This window comes from Pholcus phalangioides, unplaced genomic scaffold, assembly GCF_987345545.1.
Source record: "Pholcus phalangioides strain wild (caught in Gottingen) unplaced genomic scaffold, Ppha-v1.0 ptg000022l_1, whole genome shotgun sequence".
Lineage (NCBI taxonomy): Eukaryota > Metazoa > Arthropoda > Arachnida > Araneae > Pholcidae > Pholcus > Pholcus phalangioides.
The window spans coordinates 17,924,731-17,934,296 of NW_028301615.1; the positions used below are offsets into that span (position 1 = coordinate 17,924,731).

The window sequence follows — 9,566 nt, forward strand, 5'->3', positions numbered from 1 at the left end:
AATTGGTTATGACTCTTTAGAAAGGGTTTCATGCTTATTTACCAGATTGTCAGATCGTCCCGTGTGGTCTAGTGGTTAGGATTTCTGGCTTTCACCCAGGAGGCCGGGTTCGATTCCCGGCATGGGAATGTTTTATCGTACAAAGATACTTGATCCCTCTTTTTTTCATTTATGTACATTTACTAGAAATTGGTTATCACTCTTCAGAAAGTGTTCCATGATTATTTACTAGGTATGCAGATCGTCCCATGTGGTCTAGTGGTTAGGATTTTTGGTTCTCACCCAGGAGGCCCGGATTCGATTCCCTGCATGGGAATGTTTTATCGTACAAAGATACTTGGTCCCTCTTTTTTCATTGATGCTCATTTTACATTCTCTACTAGGAATTGGTTATGACTCTTTAGAAAGGGTTTCATGCTTATTTACCAGACTGTCAGATCGTCCCATGTGGTCTAGTGGTTAGGATTTCTGGCTTTCACCCAGGAGGCCCGGGTTCGATTCCCGGCATGGGAATGTTTTATCGTACAAAGATACTTGATCCCTCTTTTTTCATTTATGCACAATTTACATTTACGAGAAATTGGTTATCACTCTTCAGAAAGTGTTCCATGATTATTTACTAGGTATGCAGATCGTCCCATGTGGTCTAGTGGTTAGGATTTCTGGCTCTCACCCAGGAGGCCCGGGTTCGATTCCCGGCGTGGGAATGTTTTATCGTACAAAGATACTTGGTCCCTCTTTTTTCATTGATGCTCATTTTACATTCTCTACTGAAATTGGTTATGACTCTTTAGAAAGGGTTTCATGCTTATTTACCAGATTGTCAGATCGTCCCATGTGGTCTAGTGGTTAGGATTTCTGGCTTTCACCCAGGAGGCCCGGGTTCGATTCCCGGCATGGGAATGTTTTATCGTACAAAGATACTTGATCCCTCTTTTTTCATTTATGCACATTTTACATTTACTAGAAATTGGTTATCACTCTTCAGAAAGTGTTCCATGATTATTTACTAGGTATGCAGATCGTCCCATGTGGTCTAGTGGTTAGGATTTCTGGCTCTCACCCAGGAGGCCCGGGTTCGATTCCCGGCGTGGGAATGTTTTATCGTACAAAGATACTTGGTCCCTCTTTTTTCATTGATGCTCATTTTACATTCTCTACTAGAAATTGGTTATGACTCTTTAGAAAGGGTCTCATGCTTATTTACCAGATTGTCAGATCGTCCCATGTGGTCTAGTGGTTAGGATTTCTGGCTCTCACTCAGGAGGCCCGGGCACGATTCCCGGCGTGGGAATGTTTTATCGTACAAAGATACTTGGTCCCTCTTTTTTCATTGATGCTCATTTTACATTCTCTACTAGAAATTGGTTATGACTCTTTAGAAAGGGTTTCATGCTTATTTACCAGATTGTCAGATCGTCCCATGTGGTCTAGTGGTTAGGATTTCTGGCTTTCACCCAGGAGGCCCGGGTTCGATTCCCGGCATGGGAATGTTTTATCGTACAAAGATACTTCATCCCTCTTTTTTCATTTATTCACATTTTACATTTACTAGAAATTGGTTATCACTCTTCAGAAAGTGTTCCATGATTATTTACTAGGTATGCAGATCGTCCCATGTGGTCTAGTGGTTAGGATTTCTGGCTCTCACCCAGGAGGCCCGGGTTCGATTCCCGGCGTGGGAATGTTTTATCGTACAAAGATACTTGGTCCCTCTTTTTTCATTGATGCTCATTTTACATTCTCTACTAGAAATTGGTTATGACTCTTTAGAAAGGGTTTCATGCTTATTTACCAGATTATCAGATCGTCCCATGTGGTCTAGTGGTTAGGATTTCTGGCTTTCACCCAGGAGGCCCGGGTTCGATTCCCGGCATGGGAATGTTTTATCGTACAAAGATACTTGATCCCTCTTTTTCCATTTATGCACATTTTACATTCTCTACTAGAAATTGGTTATGACTTTTCAGAAAGGGTTTCATGCTTATTTACCAGATTGTCAGATCGTCCCATGTGGTCTAGTGGTTAGGATTTCTGGCTTTCACCCAGGAGGCCCGGGTTCGATTCCCGGCGTGGGAATGTTTTATCGTACAAAGATACTTGGTCCCTCTTTTTTCATTGATGCTCATTTTACATTCTCTACTAGAAATTGGTTATGACTCTTTAGAAAGGGTTTCATGCTTATTTACCAGATTGTCAGATCGTCCCATGTGGTCTAGTGGTTAGGATTTCTGGCTCTCACCCAGGAGGCCCGGGCACGATTCCCGGCGTGGGAATGTTTTATCGTACAAAGATACTTGGTCCCTCTTTTTTCATTGATGCTCATTTTACATTCTCTACTAGGAATTGGTTATGACTCTTTAGAAAGGTTTTCATGCTTATTTACCAGATTGTCAGATCGTCCCATGTGGTCTAGTGGTTAGGATTTCTAGCTTTCACCCAGAAGGCCCGGGTTCGATTCCCGGCATGGGAATGTTTTATCGTACAAAGATACTTGATCCCTCTTTTTTTCATTTATGCACATTTTACATTTACTAGAAATTGGTTATCACTCTTCAGAAAGTGTTTCATGATTATTTACTAGATTTGCAGATCGTCCCATGTGGTCTAGTGGTTATGATTTCTGGCTCTCATCCGGGAGGCCCGGTTTCGATTCCCGGCGTGGGAATGTTTTATCGTACAAAGATACTTGGTCCCTCTTTTTTCATTGATGCTCATTTTACATTCTCTACTAGAAATTGGTTATGACTCTTTAGAAAGGTGTTCATGCTTATTTACCAGATTGTCTGATCGTCCCATGTGGTCTAGTGGTTAGGATTTCTGGCTTTCACCCAGGAGGCCCGGGTTCGATTCCCGGCATGGGAATGTTTTATCGTACAAAGATACTTGATCCCTCTTTTTTCATTTATGCACATTTTACATTTACTAGAAATTGGTTATCACTCTTCAGAAAGTGTTCCATGATTATTTACTAGGTATGCAGATCGTCCCGTGTGGTCTAGTGGTTAGGATTTGTGGCTCTCACCCAGGAGGCCCGGGTACGATTCCCGGCGCGGAAATGTTTTATCGTACAAAGATACTTGGTCCCTCTTTTTTCATTGATGCTCATTTTACATTCTCTACTAGAAATTGCTTATGACTCTTTAGAAAGGGTTTCATGCTTATTTACCAGATTGTCAGATCGTCCCACGTGGTCTAGTGGTTAGGGTTTCTGGCTTTCACCCAGGAGGCCCGGGTTCGATTCCCGGCATGGGAATGTTTTATCGTACAAAGATACTTGATCCCTCGTTTTTCATTTATGCACATTTTACATTTACTAGAAATTGGTTATCACTCTTCAGAAAGTGTTCCATGATTATTTACTAGGTATGCAGATCGTCCTATGTGGTCTAGTGGTTAGGATTTCTGGCTTTCACCCAGGTGGCCCGGGTTCGATTACCGGCATGGGAATGTTTTATCGTACAAAGATACTTGATCCCTCGTTTTTCATTTATGCACATTTTACATTTACTAGAAATTGGTTATCACTCTTCAGAAAGTGTTCCATGATTATTTACTAGGTATGCAGATCCTCCCATGTGGTCTAGTGGTTAGGATTTCTGGCTCTCACCCAGGAGGCCCGGGTTCGATTCCCGGCGTGGGAATGTTTTATCGTACAAAGATACTTGGTCCCTCTTTTTTCATTTATGCACATTTTACGTTTACTAGAAATTGGTTATCACTCTTCAGAAAGTGTTCCATGATTATTTACTAGGTATGCAGATCGTCCCATGTGGTCTAGTGGTTAGGATATCTGGCTCTCACCCAGGAGGCCCGGGTTCGATTCCCGGCGTGGGAATGTTTTATCGTACAAAGATACTTGGTCCCTCTTTTTTCATTGATGCTCATTTTACATTCTCTACTAGAAATTGGTTATGACTCTTTAGAAAGGGTTTCATGCTTATTTACCAGATTGTCAGATCGTCCCTTGTGGTCTAGTGGTTAGGATTTCTGGCTTTCACCCAGGAGGCCCGGGTTCGATTCCCTGCATGGGAATGTTTTATCGTACAAAGATACATGGTCCCTCTTTATTCATTGATGCTCATTTTACATTCTCTACTAGGAATTGGTTATGACTCTTTAGAAAGGGTTTCATGCTTATTTACCAGATTGTCAGATCGTCCCATGTGGTCTAGTGGTTAGGATTTCTGGCTTTCACCCAGGAGGCCCGGGTTCGATTCCCGGCATGGGAATGTTTTATCGTACAAAGATACTTGATCCCTCTTTTTTCATTTATGCACATTTTACATTTACTAGAAATTGGTTATCACTCTTCAGAAAGTGTTCCATGATTATTTACTAGGTATGCAGATCGTCCCATGTGGTCTAGTGGTTAGGATTTCTGGCTTTCACCCCGGAGGCCCGGATTCGATTCCCGGCGTGGGAATGTTTTATCGTACAAAGATACTTGGTCCCTCTTTTTTCATTGATGCTCATTTTACATTCTCTACTAGAAATTGGTTATGACTCTTTAGAAAGGGTTTCATGCTTATTTACCAGATTGTCAGATCGTCCCATGTGGTCTAGTGGTTAGGATTTCTGGCTTTCACCCAGGAGGCCCGGGTTCGATTCCCGGCATGGGAATGTTTTATCGTACAAAGATACTTGATCCCTCTTTTTTTCATTTATGTACATTTACTAGAAATTGGTTATCACTCTTCAGAAAGTGTTCCATGATTATTTACTAGGTATGCAGATCGTCCCATGTGGTCTAGTGGTTAGGATTTCTGGTTCTCACCCAGGAGGCCCGGGTTCGATTCCCGGCGTGGGAATGTTTTATCGTACAAAGATACTTGGTCCCTCTTTTTTCATTGATGCTCATTTTACATTCTCTACTAGAAATTGGTTATGACTCTTTAGAAAGGGTTTCATGCTTATTTACCAGATTGTCAGATCGTCCCGTGTGGTCTAGTGGTTAGGATTTCTGGCTTTCACCCAGGAGGCCCGGGTTCGATTCCCGGCATGGGAATGTTTTATCGTACAAAGATACTTGATCCCTCTTTTTTTCATTTATGTACATTTACTAGAAATTGGTTATCACTCTTCAGAAAGTGTTCCATGATTATTTACTAGGTATGCAGATCGTCCCATGTGGTCTAGTGGTTAGGATTTTTGGTTCTCACCCAGGAGGCCCGGATTCGATTCCCTGCATGGGAATGTTTTATCGTACAAAGATACTTGGTCCCTCTTTTTTCATTGATGCTCATTTTACATTCTCTACTAGGAATTGGTTATGACTCTTTAGAAAGGGTTTCATGCTTATTTACCAGACTGTCAGATCGTCCCATGTGGTCTAGTGGTTAGGATTTCTGGCTTTCACCCAGGAGGCCCGGGTTCGATTCCCGGCATGGGAATGTTTTATCGTACAAAGATACTTGATCCCTCTTTTTTCATTTATGCACAATTTACATTTACTAGAAATTGGTTATCACTCTTCAGAAAGTGTTCCATGATTATTTACTAGGTATGCAGATCGTCCCATGTGGTCTAGTGGTTAGGATTTCTGGCTCTCACCCAGGAGGCCCGGGTTCGATTCCCGGCGTGGGAATGTTTTATCGTACAAAGATACTTGGTCCCTCTTTTTTCATTGATGCTCATTTTACATTCTCTACTGAAATTGGTTATGACTCTTTAGAAAGGGTTTCATGCTTATTTACCAGATTGTCAGATCGTCCCATGTGGTCTAGTGGTTAGGATTTCTGGCTTTCACCCAGGAGGCCCGGGTTCGATTCCCGGCATGGGAATGTTTTATCGTACAAAGATACTTGATCCCTCTTTTATCATTTATGCACATTTTACATTTACTAGAAATTGGTTATCACTCTTCAGAAAGTGTTCCATGATTATTTACTAGGTATGCAGATCGTCCCATGTGGTCTAGTGGTTAGGATTTCTGGCTCTCACCCAGGAGGCCCGGGTTCGATTCCCGGCGTGGGAATGTTTTATCGTACAAATATACTTGGTCCCTCTTTTTTCATTTATGCACATTTTACATTTACTAGAAATTGGTTATCACTCTTCAGAAAGTGTTCCATGATTATTTACTAGGTAGGCAGATCGTCCCATGTGGTCTAGTGGTTAGGATTTCTGGCTCTCACCCAGGAGGCCCGGGTTCGATTCCCGGCGTGGGAATGTTTTATCGTACAAAGATACTTGGTCCCTCTTTTTTCATTGATGCTCATTTTACATTCTCTACTAGAAATTGGTTATGACTCTTTAGAAAGGGTTTCATGCTTATTTACCAGACTGTCAGATCGTCCCATGTGGTCTAGTGGTTAGGATTTCTGGCTTTCACCCAGGAGGCCCGGGTACGATTCCCGGCATGGGAATGTTTTATCGTACAAAGATACTTGATCCCTCTTTTTTCATTTATGCACATTTTACATTCTCTACTATAAATTGGTTATGACTCTTTAGAAAGGGTTTCATGCTTATTTACCAGATTGTCAGATCGTCCCATGTGGTCTAGTGGTTAGGATTTCTGGCTTTCACCCAGGAGGCCCGAGTTCGATTCCCGGCATGGGAATGTTTTATCGTACAGAGATACTTGATCCCTCTTTTTTCATTTATGCACATTTTACATTTACTAGAAATTGGTTATCACTCTTCAGAAAGTGTTCCATGATTATTTACTAGGTATGCAGATCGTCCCATGTGGTCTAGTGGTTAGGATTTCTGGCTCTCACCCAGGAGGCCCGGGTTCGATTCCCGGCGTGGGAATGTTTTATCGTACAAAGATACTTGGTCCCTCTTTTTTCATTGATGCTCATTTTACATTCTCTACTAGAAATTTGTTATGACTCTTTAGAAAGGGTTTCATGCTTATTTACCAGACTGTCAGATCGTCCCATGTGGTCTAGTGGTTAGGATTTCTGGCTTTCACCCAGGAGGCCCGGGTACGATTCCCGGCATGGGAATGTTTTATCGTACAAAGATACTTGATCCCTCTTTTTTCATTTATGCACATTTTACATTTACTAGAAATTGGTTATCACTCTTCAGAAAGTGTTCCATGATTATTTACTAGGTATGCAGATCGTCCCATGTGGTCTAGTGGTTAGGATTTCTGGCTCTCACCCAGGAGGCCCGGGTTCGATTCCCGGCGTGGGAATGTTTTATCGTACAAAGATACTTGGTCCCTCTTTTTTCATTTATGCACATTTTACATTTACTAGAAATTGGTTATCACTCTTCAGAAAGTGTTCCATGATTATTTACTAGGTATGCAGATCGTCCCATGTGGTCTAGTGGTTAGGATTTCTGGCTCTCACCCAGGAGGCCCGGGTTCGATTCCCGGCGTGGGAATGTTTTATCGTACAAAGATACTTGGTCCCTCTTTTTTCATTTATGCACATTTTACATTTACTAGAAATTGGTTATCACTCTTCAGAAAGTGTTCCATGATTATTTACTAGGTATGCAGATCGTCCCATGTGGTCTAGTGGTTAGGATTTCTGGCTCTCACCCAGGAGGCCCGGGTTCGATTCCCGGCGTGGGAATGTTTTATCGTACAAAGATACTTGATCCCTCTTTTTTCATTTATGCACATTTTACATTTACTAGAAATTGGTTATCACTCTTCAGAAAGTGTTCCATGATTATTTACTAGGTATGCAGCTCGTCCCATGTGGTCTAGTGGTTAGGATTTCTGGCTCTCACCCAGGAGGCCCGGGTTCGATTCCCGACGTGGGAATGTTTTATCGTACAAAGATACTTGGTCCCTCTTTTTTCATTGATGCTCATTTTACATTCTCTACTAGGAATTGGTTATGACTCTTTAGAAAGGGTTTCATGCTTATTTACCAGATTATCAGATCGTCCCATGTGGTCTAGTGGTTGGGATTTCTGGCTCTCACCCAGGAGGCCCGGGTTCGATTCCCGGCATGGGAATGTTTTATCGTACAAAGCTACTTGATCCCTCTTTTTTCATTTATGCACATTTTACATTTACAAGAAATTGGTTATCACTCTTCAGAAAGTGTTCCATGATTATTTACTAGGTATGCAGATCGTCCCATGTGGTCTAGTGGTTAGGATTTCTGGCTCTCACCCAGGAGGCCCGGCGTGGGAATGTTTTATCGTACAAAGATACTTGGTCCCTCTTTTTTCATTGATGCTCATTTTACATTCTCTACTAGAAATTGGTTATGACTCTTTAGAAAGGGTTTCATGCTTATTTACCAGACTGTCAGATCGTCCCATGTGGTCTAGTGGTTAGGATTTCTGGCTTTCACCCAGGAGGCCCGGGTACGATTCCCGGCATGGGAATGTTTTATCGTACAAAGATACTTGATCCCTCTTTTTTCATTTATGCACATTTTACATTCTCTACTAGAAATTGGTTATGACTCTTTAGAAAGGGTTTCATGCTTATTTACCAGATTATCAGATCATCCCATGTGGTCTAGTGGTTAGGATTTCTGGCTTTCACCCAGGAGGCCCGGGTTCGATTCCCGACATGGGAATGTTTTTTCGTACAAAGATACTTGATCCCTCTTTTTTCATTTATGCACATTTTACATTTACTAGAAATTGGTTATCACTCTTCAGAAAGTGTTCCATGATTATTTACTAGGTATGCAGATCGTCCCATGTGGTCTAGTGGTTAGGATTTCTGGCTCTCACCCAGGAAGCCCGGGTTCGATTCCCGGCGTGGGAATGTTTCATCGTACAAAGATACTTGGTCCCTCTTTTTTCATTGATGCTCATTTTACATTCTCTACTAGAAATTGGTTATGACTCTTTAGAAAGGGTTTCATGCTTATTTACCAGATTATCAGATCGTCCCATGTGGTCTAGTGGTTGGGATTTCTGGCTCTCACCCAGGAGGCCCGGATTCGATTCCCTGCATGGGAATGTTTTATCGTACAAAGATACTTGGTCCCTCTTTTTTCATTGATGCTCATTTTACACTCTCTACTAGAAATTGGTTATGACTCTTTAGAAAGGGTTTCATGCTTATTTACCAGACTGTCAGATCGTCCCATGTGGTCTAGTGGTTAGGATTTCTGGCTTTCACCCAGGAGGCCCGGGTTCGATTCCCGGCATGGGAATGTTTTATCGTACAAAGATACTTGATCCCTCTTTTTTCATTTATGCACAATTTACATTTACTAGAAATTGGTTATCACTCTTCAGAAAGTGTTCCATGATTATTTACTAGGTATGCAGATCGTCCCATGTGGTCTAGTGGTTAGGATTTCTGGCTCTCACCCAGGAGCCCCGGGTTCGATTCCCGGCGTGGGAATGTTTTATCGTACAAAGATACTTGGTCCCTCTTTTTTCATTTATGCACATTTTACATTTACTAGAAATTGGTTATCACTCTTCAGAAAGTGTTCCATGATTATTTACTAGGTATGCAGATCGTCCCATGTGGTCTAGTGGTTAGGATTTCTGGCTCTCACCCAGGAGGCCCGGGTTCGATTCCCGGCGTGGGAATGTTTTATCGTACAAAGATACTTGGCCCCTCTTTTTTCATTGATGCTCATTTTACATTCTCTACTAGAAATTGGTTATGACTCTTT

General features: G+C 41.9%; 45 non-coding genes across 45 annotated transcripts; all 45 read left to right on the forward strand.

Annotated features, from left to right (window-relative positions):
* The first annotated feature begins 57 nt into the window (after positions 1 to 57).
* On the forward strand, positions 58 to 128 carry TRNAE-UUC (transfer RNA glutamic acid (anticodon UUC)). Its single transcript has one exon. It is a non-coding gene; the product is annotated as a tRNA-Glu (tRNA).
* Positions 129 to 244: 116 nt separating this feature from the next.
* On the forward strand, positions 245 to 316 carry TRNAE-CUC (transfer RNA glutamic acid (anticodon CUC)). Its single transcript has one exon. It is a non-coding gene; the product is annotated as a tRNA-Glu (tRNA).
* A 125-nt stretch (positions 317 to 441) lies between these two features.
* Positions 442 to 513, forward strand: TRNAE-UUC (transfer RNA glutamic acid (anticodon UUC)). The gene has a single exon. It is a non-coding gene; the product is annotated as a tRNA-Glu (tRNA).
* A 122-nt stretch (positions 514 to 635) lies between these two features.
* Positions 636 to 707, forward strand: TRNAE-CUC (transfer RNA glutamic acid (anticodon CUC)). The gene has a single exon. It is a non-coding gene; the product is annotated as a tRNA-Glu (tRNA).
* Positions 708 to 831: 124 nt separating this feature from the next.
* On the forward strand, positions 832 to 903 carry TRNAE-UUC (transfer RNA glutamic acid (anticodon UUC)). Its single transcript has one exon. It is a non-coding gene; the product is annotated as a tRNA-Glu (tRNA).
* Positions 904 to 1,025: 122 nt separating this feature from the next.
* TRNAE-CUC (transfer RNA glutamic acid (anticodon CUC)) lies at positions 1,026 to 1,097 on the forward strand. The gene has a single exon. It is a non-coding gene; the product is annotated as a tRNA-Glu (tRNA).
* A 322-nt stretch (positions 1,098 to 1,419) lies between these two features.
* On the forward strand, positions 1,420 to 1,491 carry TRNAE-UUC (transfer RNA glutamic acid (anticodon UUC)). Its single transcript has one exon. It is a non-coding gene; the product is annotated as a tRNA-Glu (tRNA).
* A 122-nt stretch (positions 1,492 to 1,613) lies between these two features.
* On the forward strand, positions 1,614 to 1,685 carry TRNAE-CUC (transfer RNA glutamic acid (anticodon CUC)). Its single transcript has one exon. It is a non-coding gene; the product is annotated as a tRNA-Glu (tRNA).
* Positions 1,686 to 1,810: 125 nt separating this feature from the next.
* TRNAE-UUC (transfer RNA glutamic acid (anticodon UUC)) lies at positions 1,811 to 1,882 on the forward strand. Its single transcript has one exon. It is a non-coding gene; the product is annotated as a tRNA-Glu (tRNA).
* Positions 1,883 to 2,007: 125 nt separating this feature from the next.
* TRNAE-UUC (transfer RNA glutamic acid (anticodon UUC)) lies at positions 2,008 to 2,079 on the forward strand. The gene has a single exon. It is a non-coding gene; the product is annotated as a tRNA-Glu (tRNA).
* A 125-nt stretch (positions 2,080 to 2,204) lies between these two features.
* Positions 2,205 to 2,276, forward strand: TRNAE-CUC (transfer RNA glutamic acid (anticodon CUC)). The gene has a single exon. It is a non-coding gene; the product is annotated as a tRNA-Glu (tRNA).
* A 125-nt stretch (positions 2,277 to 2,401) lies between these two features.
* On the forward strand, positions 2,402 to 2,473 carry TRNAE-UUC (transfer RNA glutamic acid (anticodon UUC)). Its single transcript has one exon. It is a non-coding gene; the product is annotated as a tRNA-Glu (tRNA).
* Positions 2,474 to 2,596: 123 nt separating this feature from the next.
* TRNAE-CUC (transfer RNA glutamic acid (anticodon CUC)) lies at positions 2,597 to 2,668 on the forward strand. Its single transcript has one exon. It is a non-coding gene; the product is annotated as a tRNA-Glu (tRNA).
* Positions 2,669 to 2,793: 125 nt separating this feature from the next.
* Positions 2,794 to 2,865, forward strand: TRNAE-UUC (transfer RNA glutamic acid (anticodon UUC)). Its single transcript has one exon. It is a non-coding gene; the product is annotated as a tRNA-Glu (tRNA).
* A 319-nt stretch (positions 2,866 to 3,184) lies between these two features.
* On the forward strand, positions 3,185 to 3,256 carry TRNAE-UUC (transfer RNA glutamic acid (anticodon UUC)). Its single transcript has one exon. It is a non-coding gene; the product is annotated as a tRNA-Glu (tRNA).
* A 122-nt stretch (positions 3,257 to 3,378) lies between these two features.
* On the forward strand, positions 3,379 to 3,450 carry TRNAE-UUC (transfer RNA glutamic acid (anticodon UUC)). The gene has a single exon. It is a non-coding gene; the product is annotated as a tRNA-Glu (tRNA).
* Positions 3,451 to 3,572: 122 nt separating this feature from the next.
* TRNAE-CUC (transfer RNA glutamic acid (anticodon CUC)) lies at positions 3,573 to 3,644 on the forward strand. Its single transcript has one exon. It is a non-coding gene; the product is annotated as a tRNA-Glu (tRNA).
* A 122-nt stretch (positions 3,645 to 3,766) lies between these two features.
* Positions 3,767 to 3,838, forward strand: TRNAE-CUC (transfer RNA glutamic acid (anticodon CUC)). Its single transcript has one exon. It is a non-coding gene; the product is annotated as a tRNA-Glu (tRNA).
* A 125-nt stretch (positions 3,839 to 3,963) lies between these two features.
* TRNAE-UUC (transfer RNA glutamic acid (anticodon UUC)) lies at positions 3,964 to 4,035 on the forward strand. Its single transcript has one exon. It is a non-coding gene; the product is annotated as a tRNA-Glu (tRNA).
* A 125-nt stretch (positions 4,036 to 4,160) lies between these two features.
* Positions 4,161 to 4,232, forward strand: TRNAE-UUC (transfer RNA glutamic acid (anticodon UUC)). Its single transcript has one exon. It is a non-coding gene; the product is annotated as a tRNA-Glu (tRNA).
* Positions 4,233 to 4,354: 122 nt separating this feature from the next.
* TRNAE-UUC (transfer RNA glutamic acid (anticodon UUC)) lies at positions 4,355 to 4,426 on the forward strand. The gene has a single exon. It is a non-coding gene; the product is annotated as a tRNA-Glu (tRNA).
* A 125-nt stretch (positions 4,427 to 4,551) lies between these two features.
* On the forward strand, positions 4,552 to 4,623 carry TRNAE-UUC (transfer RNA glutamic acid (anticodon UUC)). Its single transcript has one exon. It is a non-coding gene; the product is annotated as a tRNA-Glu (tRNA).
* A 116-nt stretch (positions 4,624 to 4,739) lies between these two features.
* On the forward strand, positions 4,740 to 4,811 carry TRNAE-CUC (transfer RNA glutamic acid (anticodon CUC)). Its single transcript has one exon. It is a non-coding gene; the product is annotated as a tRNA-Glu (tRNA).
* A 125-nt stretch (positions 4,812 to 4,936) lies between these two features.
* On the forward strand, positions 4,937 to 5,008 carry TRNAE-UUC (transfer RNA glutamic acid (anticodon UUC)). Its single transcript has one exon. It is a non-coding gene; the product is annotated as a tRNA-Glu (tRNA).
* A 116-nt stretch (positions 5,009 to 5,124) lies between these two features.
* On the forward strand, positions 5,125 to 5,196 carry TRNAE-CUC (transfer RNA glutamic acid (anticodon CUC)). The gene has a single exon. It is a non-coding gene; the product is annotated as a tRNA-Glu (tRNA).
* Positions 5,197 to 5,321: 125 nt separating this feature from the next.
* On the forward strand, positions 5,322 to 5,393 carry TRNAE-UUC (transfer RNA glutamic acid (anticodon UUC)). Its single transcript has one exon. It is a non-coding gene; the product is annotated as a tRNA-Glu (tRNA).
* A 122-nt stretch (positions 5,394 to 5,515) lies between these two features.
* TRNAE-CUC (transfer RNA glutamic acid (anticodon CUC)) lies at positions 5,516 to 5,587 on the forward strand. The gene has a single exon. It is a non-coding gene; the product is annotated as a tRNA-Glu (tRNA).
* Positions 5,588 to 5,711: 124 nt separating this feature from the next.
* TRNAE-UUC (transfer RNA glutamic acid (anticodon UUC)) lies at positions 5,712 to 5,783 on the forward strand. Its single transcript has one exon. It is a non-coding gene; the product is annotated as a tRNA-Glu (tRNA).
* Positions 5,784 to 5,905: 122 nt separating this feature from the next.
* TRNAE-CUC (transfer RNA glutamic acid (anticodon CUC)) lies at positions 5,906 to 5,977 on the forward strand. The gene has a single exon. It is a non-coding gene; the product is annotated as a tRNA-Glu (tRNA).
* Positions 5,978 to 6,099: 122 nt separating this feature from the next.
* On the forward strand, positions 6,100 to 6,171 carry TRNAE-CUC (transfer RNA glutamic acid (anticodon CUC)). Its single transcript has one exon. It is a non-coding gene; the product is annotated as a tRNA-Glu (tRNA).
* A 125-nt stretch (positions 6,172 to 6,296) lies between these two features.
* Positions 6,297 to 6,368, forward strand: TRNAE-UUC (transfer RNA glutamic acid (anticodon UUC)). The gene has a single exon. It is a non-coding gene; the product is annotated as a tRNA-Glu (tRNA).
* A 125-nt stretch (positions 6,369 to 6,493) lies between these two features.
* TRNAE-UUC (transfer RNA glutamic acid (anticodon UUC)) lies at positions 6,494 to 6,565 on the forward strand. The gene has a single exon. It is a non-coding gene; the product is annotated as a tRNA-Glu (tRNA).
* A 122-nt stretch (positions 6,566 to 6,687) lies between these two features.
* On the forward strand, positions 6,688 to 6,759 carry TRNAE-CUC (transfer RNA glutamic acid (anticodon CUC)). The gene has a single exon. It is a non-coding gene; the product is annotated as a tRNA-Glu (tRNA).
* Positions 6,760 to 6,884: 125 nt separating this feature from the next.
* Positions 6,885 to 6,956, forward strand: TRNAE-UUC (transfer RNA glutamic acid (anticodon UUC)). Its single transcript has one exon. It is a non-coding gene; the product is annotated as a tRNA-Glu (tRNA).
* A 122-nt stretch (positions 6,957 to 7,078) lies between these two features.
* Positions 7,079 to 7,150, forward strand: TRNAE-CUC (transfer RNA glutamic acid (anticodon CUC)). The gene has a single exon. It is a non-coding gene; the product is annotated as a tRNA-Glu (tRNA).
* A 122-nt stretch (positions 7,151 to 7,272) lies between these two features.
* On the forward strand, positions 7,273 to 7,344 carry TRNAE-CUC (transfer RNA glutamic acid (anticodon CUC)). Its single transcript has one exon. It is a non-coding gene; the product is annotated as a tRNA-Glu (tRNA).
* A 122-nt stretch (positions 7,345 to 7,466) lies between these two features.
* TRNAE-CUC (transfer RNA glutamic acid (anticodon CUC)) lies at positions 7,467 to 7,538 on the forward strand. The gene has a single exon. It is a non-coding gene; the product is annotated as a tRNA-Glu (tRNA).
* A 122-nt stretch (positions 7,539 to 7,660) lies between these two features.
* Positions 7,661 to 7,732, forward strand: TRNAE-CUC (transfer RNA glutamic acid (anticodon CUC)). The gene has a single exon. It is a non-coding gene; the product is annotated as a tRNA-Glu (tRNA).
* Positions 7,733 to 7,857: 125 nt separating this feature from the next.
* On the forward strand, positions 7,858 to 7,929 carry TRNAE-CUC (transfer RNA glutamic acid (anticodon CUC)). The gene has a single exon. It is a non-coding gene; the product is annotated as a tRNA-Glu (tRNA).
* Positions 7,930 to 8,235: 306 nt separating this feature from the next.
* On the forward strand, positions 8,236 to 8,307 carry TRNAE-UUC (transfer RNA glutamic acid (anticodon UUC)). Its single transcript has one exon. It is a non-coding gene; the product is annotated as a tRNA-Glu (tRNA).
* Positions 8,308 to 8,432: 125 nt separating this feature from the next.
* On the forward strand, positions 8,433 to 8,504 carry TRNAE-UUC (transfer RNA glutamic acid (anticodon UUC)). Its single transcript has one exon. It is a non-coding gene; the product is annotated as a tRNA-Glu (tRNA).
* A 122-nt stretch (positions 8,505 to 8,626) lies between these two features.
* Positions 8,627 to 8,698, forward strand: TRNAE-CUC (transfer RNA glutamic acid (anticodon CUC)). Its single transcript has one exon. It is a non-coding gene; the product is annotated as a tRNA-Glu (tRNA).
* Positions 8,699 to 9,020: 322 nt separating this feature from the next.
* On the forward strand, positions 9,021 to 9,092 carry TRNAE-UUC (transfer RNA glutamic acid (anticodon UUC)). The gene has a single exon. It is a non-coding gene; the product is annotated as a tRNA-Glu (tRNA).
* A 122-nt stretch (positions 9,093 to 9,214) lies between these two features.
* On the forward strand, positions 9,215 to 9,286 carry TRNAE-CUC (transfer RNA glutamic acid (anticodon CUC)). Its single transcript has one exon. It is a non-coding gene; the product is annotated as a tRNA-Glu (tRNA).
* A 122-nt stretch (positions 9,287 to 9,408) lies between these two features.
* On the forward strand, positions 9,409 to 9,480 carry TRNAE-CUC (transfer RNA glutamic acid (anticodon CUC)). The gene has a single exon. It is a non-coding gene; the product is annotated as a tRNA-Glu (tRNA).
* The last annotated feature ends 86 nt before the right edge of the window (positions 9,481 to 9,566 follow it).